The sequence below is a fragment of the Lepisosteus platostomus genome, chromosome 5 (genome assembly GCF_059453375.1).
Source record: "Lepisosteus platostomus isolate fLepPlt1 chromosome 5, fLepPlt1.hap1, whole genome shotgun sequence".
Taxonomy (NCBI): Eukaryota; Metazoa; Chordata; class Actinopteri; order Semionotiformes; family Lepisosteidae; genus Lepisosteus; species Lepisosteus platostomus.
The window spans coordinates 39,752,255-39,758,273 of NC_142615.1; the positions used below are offsets into that span (position 1 = coordinate 39,752,255).

General features: G+C 38.8%; 3 non-coding genes across 3 annotated transcripts; 2 read left to right on the plus strand and 1 right to left on the minus strand.

Moving 5' to 3' along the window:
• Window positions 1-253: 253 nt before the first annotated feature.
• trnar-ucu (transfer RNA arginine (anticodon UCU)) lies at window positions 254-346 on the plus strand. The gene is made up of 2 exons: window positions 254-290; window positions 311-346. It is a non-coding gene; the product is annotated as a tRNA-Arg (tRNA).
• A 4,137-nt stretch (window positions 347-4,483) lies between these two features.
• On the minus strand, window positions 4,484-4,555 carry trnam-cau (transfer RNA methionine (anticodon CAU)). Its single transcript has one exon. It is a non-coding gene; the product is annotated as a tRNA-Met (tRNA).
• A 1,376-nt stretch (window positions 4,556-5,931) lies between these two features.
• trnay-gua (transfer RNA tyrosine (anticodon GUA)) lies at window positions 5,932-6,019 on the plus strand. Its single transcript is given in 2 exon segments — window positions 5,932-5,968; window positions 5,984-6,019. It is a non-coding gene; the product is annotated as a tRNA-Tyr (tRNA).

Consider the following 6,019-nt stretch of genomic DNA (forward strand, 5'->3'; position numbering starts at 1 on the left):
GCGTAACACTGCAGTTGCCCGTTTCTCACAGGTGGTTGAAGTTGTGGATAACATTTAGCAGGTTTGGCACCATGGCTTAGCTGGTTAAGACGCCTCACTAAAAACCAGGAGACCCTGGGTGTGAATCCCAGCGGTATCTATTCGTAGACAACAGGCCACTCATTGTCAATATTTATGGAGCTTAATTTAAAGACAACGGGAGAAGCATGAGTTACAGCTTTCTGTAGCTGTTTTTTATAGCAATGTATCGGTTGGCTCTGTGGCGCAATGGAGAGCGCATTGGACTTCTAGGCTTTGATAGAATGAAGTCATTCAAAGGTTGTGGGTTTGAGTCCCACCAGAGTCATGTATCATTTTGATTCAACCTTTCAAAATCCTCTAGGGATTAGTGTTGATCAAGTCAAATAAAGGACTTCTTAAGAGTCCACAGTTGAAAATGAACCAGCAGCCACAAGAAAGAAATTAGCACTGGACTGTGATCACATTACTCCTGTCCTGGACTCCTTGCACTGGCTTCCTGTCAACTTCAAAATCCTCATGCTCACCTATAAGGCTCTCCATGGCTTGACACCACAGTACCTGTCTGGGTTATCGCCCTACTCCCCACCTCACAACCTTCGCTCTTCTAATTCTGGTCTCCTATCTGTCCCCCAGTCCATCTACACTCTATGGGTGACAGGGCCTTCTCCTGTTTTGTACCAAAGCTCTGGATCTTTATTCCCAAGGATATCAGAGAGTCACCTTCTCTAAACTCCTTCAAATCCAGACTCAAAACCCTCTTCTTTAGAAGAGCCTTTAATGAACTATTCTTTACCCCTCTGTTCCTACTGTATTTAATACCACCATCTATTGTCTCCTCTAACTGTGTATTCTCATCCTGCTTATCTTGTGTATTTTTTAACTTTATTGGTTTCATTCTGTAAAGCACTTTGAAAAGCCACCTTTAAAGGCACTATATAATGTATAGATTATTATTATTAATAATAATAATGAACAGCGCATTTAACACTGAGCACATGTGGTCCTTCTTTGCAAAGGATTGCAAAAGCTGGGAATTAGCCTTTCACTCGTGTTGTTGAAGACCGTATCCTGGCTTTGTTGCAGGAAATGTCTGGATGCCATCACCGGATCAAGGAGAGAATCAGGGTTTTGGGAAGTCTTTTTGATGCCTGACACTGTGTGTTTCCTGGTTGTAACGGGTGTCATTCTGGACCTAAACAACAGAGAACACCGTTGAAATAGCTGAACTGCCTAGCGGACACTTTGTCGCCTTCTTCTGACCTGTATTTAATGCGATTCTCTGAAAACTTGGCACGTTATATCTGTGCTACCTTTATGGAGGGCACACTCATAAGAATCATAGATTCGATCACAAGCATCTAAAAATGAGCCTGAGAAAATGACATCACGCTATGAGGCTGAATGCCACAAATTCTCCTGTTACTTCTGCAGCAAATGTGTGTTTTTTGCTTCTTAACACTGAGATAGTTGGAGATATTTGGCAGCAGTGGGATTCCAACTCACACCCCCAAAGAGACTAGAGCTTTAATCTAGCTCTAAATTAAAAACTAGGTGACTTGTAATGGCTGGTAGGAGAGGAAAGGTATAAATGCTTCTTTTTTGGACAAAGTCTTTATCTTTTTTTTCACCAGTTGTTTTGATCAAATTATTGTAACGCAGTGCCATATTAAGGTATAATATGTACATGAACGTCATGTCTGAGTCGATGATGGCAGCTGAGTATCGCTGGAGGACAGTTCATCATGAGTGGGTAAGCCTGCATAATGAGGGAGAAGAGATCGGCCTCTCTGATGCAGTGTCCAGTGACACTAACCTTCTGTCCTACTGTTCTCTGCTAATGTAGATGGTGAATGTTTATTTAGGTGAATGTAAGGTTTCATTCTTGTAAAATATTTCCGAGCACTTTTTTTGTTGCTGAAAATTAATCCTGAGCATTTGAATGAATTCCGATATTGTCACCTAATTCCATACATTGTTTCATCAAACTAGAACATTTAGAGGAGGTCAATTGCATTTATGAATTGCATAGTGATAGTATTTCTTTCCATTTAAATACTTCAGTCAAAAATGTAGAGAAGGTGCTCCTGTTTTCACCATTATAAGAACTGTGATGCACCAGTAATATTTACTCTCATAAAAGTATTGTAATTGTATTGTTCTGTTCTGTAACAATCTTGAGTGACACAAACCTTCTGTTTTACTGCACTACACTTCTCCAGAGGCCAGTTCAGCACACAAGGATCCTCAGTCAAACAAACACTGCAATCGCTTGATAAACGCTATTTCTCATCCTTTCTCTTAGTGTCGGTGCTACTATTGTATGCAAAGGAGGCGACTTGACAATGAAGAGAGTCTTCATGAAGGTGTGTGTCGGAAAGCTCTCCACTGTCAATTGACTGGGCTTGTGAAGAAATCAATCTCATTCAACAACCATACAAATTGCACAGCTTAAGGCACATGAAGCGAAATCTGTGAGCTGATTGACACAAAACAATGTCACTTCACATTATCTGCAAAGTTGTTTTGCTTGTCTGACCACCTCTTCCTACTTTACAGTGAGCACATATATTTCAGTTCCTTTCTCCCATGTGGAGATGTATCCACTGCCAAAACTGCTGTCTGATTATTTAAATTATCTGTAAAACTGTTACATGACTTCATCTAATTGTAAATTTATAAGACGGTCTGTGAGACATTTGTGAGAGTAGCTGAATCCCAGGGCTGGTATGGAATCACACACAGGCGGGTCTTCTGTGTGATCTGAGTCCCACTGCTCAGAGCTACAGACTGGTCAAATGGTCACTATTGTAGACACGACCATCGGACCATAGGCTACAAATAATCAATATACCGATCATAGTGTCACTACTGTTGTTTATTACATAAATACTGTATATAAATAATAAGATAATTCCACACTCATAAAACATTTATAAACATTTTGGGAGGCTGACATACAGTAAAGAAAGTAATACTGAAGGGTTTGGAAGTCCTGGAAAGCGTTAATAGATCCTTCTTGCTTTCGACCTGGAACAGAGCCCACAACTGCCAGATCAGTGACCCCTGAGCCCAGTTCACAGAGAGGAGAACCAGGAGCTCTTCTATGTCTCTAAGAGGGCTGGGAGGAAAGATAAAAGGGGGAAATGTGACATGAGTCCAGGCTGTTCTGTCTGATATTGTTCATGTAGCAGCACTGATTGTCTGAATATCTTCTGGTTCTGGATTGTGAGGATAGAGAGCAGTACGGAGTTGAGATCCTGTCTGAGTGTGAGTCTGAGCTGTGAATCTCACTGAGAAGAGAATAATGATTTTTTATTCTGCCTGAGAATTTTCCTGAGAATTTTTTTCTTTTCCAAGTGGTGTTACATCCCCTTCAGATACTCTACACAGACTGCCAGAGAGAAGAGGATAGAGAGATGGACAGATAAGAGCACACACAGCAAGAGACACCGACGTCTTGATTTACTTTGAAGCAAGTGTTAATTTCTTTTCTGGAACAAGTTGTTTCTGAACTTCAAGAAATTCATACAACTTCTGAAAGATAAAATACAAATCTTGCTTCTCAGGACAGAAGAAATGCTTCCAAAAAATGCCAGTGATTTTTTCTCCTTTTAACGAAAAGTGGAGAAAAACAACAGCAGTGCAACTCCGTCGGCTTGATTTAGCTTAATACAAGTATTCACTTCCTTTTCTGTAGATTACAGCCTGCGAAAGATGAAATGAACTTCTTGGTTACTCTTGGTCAGTGCAGAAGAAATACTGCCAGCTGGCAGGAAAATGACAGTATTTTATTTTCTTTAACTACAAACATGTGAGTTGTGAAAAGCAACGGGAATGTGTCCCTGTGCAGCTGTTAAACAAAGGGCTGGTGGGTCAAACGTACTCAGGGACGTGCTTCAGATTGTGATGATGTAAACAAAATCTCCGCTAAAAATTGAAGGGATTTCTTCGCAAACCCTCTTGAATGTGGCAGGAAATCTTTGTGTTTTACTCGTGTGCAACTACAACAAGTAAACAAATAAGTACCTAAGTCAATGTCCAAGAAAACCATCTTCACGTGTGGAATTTTTCTTTAACTGGCTGTTGGGAGAATTCATTTATACACCCGTTGTATCCTTAGCAAAAATATTTTAAAATTAGAACACAGATTTGTTGGAGAACTTGACAATCCTTGACAATCATTATTAAATGAGCATTATACAAATGTGCGTTGATATTTTTAATATGTACCTTAATTGTAATATATATATACATAATTGCTTTGATATGGATGTTCATTTGAAGGAATTGAGGAAACTATGAAGGATCGCAGAACAACCAAAGATACATTTGGGCATCTGCTATTCGTAAAGATGAAAGAGTACCTTAAGTGTGAAGCTTTCATACACACGAGAGAAAAAAACAGTTTTAATGCACTTCATTAAACTGATGGTATGCTTATCAATCGTGCATAAAGTGTACATAGCAGAGGATGGTTTCGATCCATCGACCTCTGGGTTATGGGCCCAGCACGCTTCCGCTGCGCCACTCTGCTGACAGCTGCTATAATGTGATTCAACACAACTGCTCTATCTTTGCTTTCTAAAAGTGCGCCCGAGATGAAAAGTCTAAACGGTAAACGCAGACGTCACTTTGAGCACTTGGTCTTTTATAGCACAAATCATCACCCGCTGCTCTACATGGGCGTGTCTTCAATATCGTTGAGAACCAAACCTTCTGCTTTCCGAGGCAACTGATTCTTTCGTCGTTAATTCCCAAATCTTCAATGAGAATCAGTGAAACGAAAATCAAACACATGTACACACTCGCGTCCTAACCTGAAAGAAAAATCTACACCCACTTTATAATACTGAAAATGATTCAGGAAGTACAGCAAAGTTCTAAAACCAGCGAATGCATCTGCATACAGTACATAAAATGTCAATTTTTCAAAAGTAAAATCTTCAGCTTTGAAAGATTACCATCCATATATTTTCGTTTTTCTCTTTTTTTACATAACACGCTTTCGAGAAACAAACTGTCTTTTAATTAAGGTTTCATTAGAAAATGTGTATCTTGGTTTGCCAAGTTAAAATCGGCACATCCCAGTGGGCAAAAGATGTAGAATATACGACTATTGAACGCATACCAGACGTGTAACTGTGCTCCATAACTGGTCTAGAATGAAATTGATTATATGTTTATTATACATAAATGGTTGTAGTTCTATTATACGGATAAATTTAGAAGACTACTATACATATATAGTTAAAGGTCTATTATACATCAAAGAAAGATTTTTATAGGTGTAGAAACTAGTAAATAAAGCCAATGATTTATTTTAGAAATGTATTCTTAAAATATACAACTATTCACACCTGAAAAATATGTAGTTCAAATTATACATTATATACAATATTGTAATCAACAAATGTCTAACCATCATAAAAAACACAACTAGTAAACTTCAGTTACAAATTCTAGTAACATGGCAATATACATATATAGTAATGACAAACACAAACTAATTACATGAACACGGTAATATTTAACTCAAAACCACATTTCGAAACTTCTTTATTTCCACGAAAATATTATTAATGTAGCACAAACGCTACTTTCTAATAAAGACAGAAAGAAACTATTTGTTTTGTGTCTCATGGTGATCCTCCTCTCGATACTAATGAAATGTTTAATATGATCCCTCGAGAAAAAAAAGGAGTCAATTTCCGCCTGGAATGATTGATGCCCCATCAAACATTTTGTAATATCCCTGGAAGTTTATACAGTAGAATCCTGGTTCGTGGCTTAAATTCAAGGTAAACAAGACTAAGGAAACGAGTTGGAAACTTGATGTCGAAGTGGGATTTAAATCACCCGGAACATTTCACTACATTGGGCAGTATGTGCTAGGGAGCATTGCTTGACATCCCTTCGATAGCTCAGTTGGTAGAGCGGAGGACTGTAGTGGAGTCAGTAGGGAATCCTTAGGTCGCTGGTTCGATTCCGGCTCGAAGGA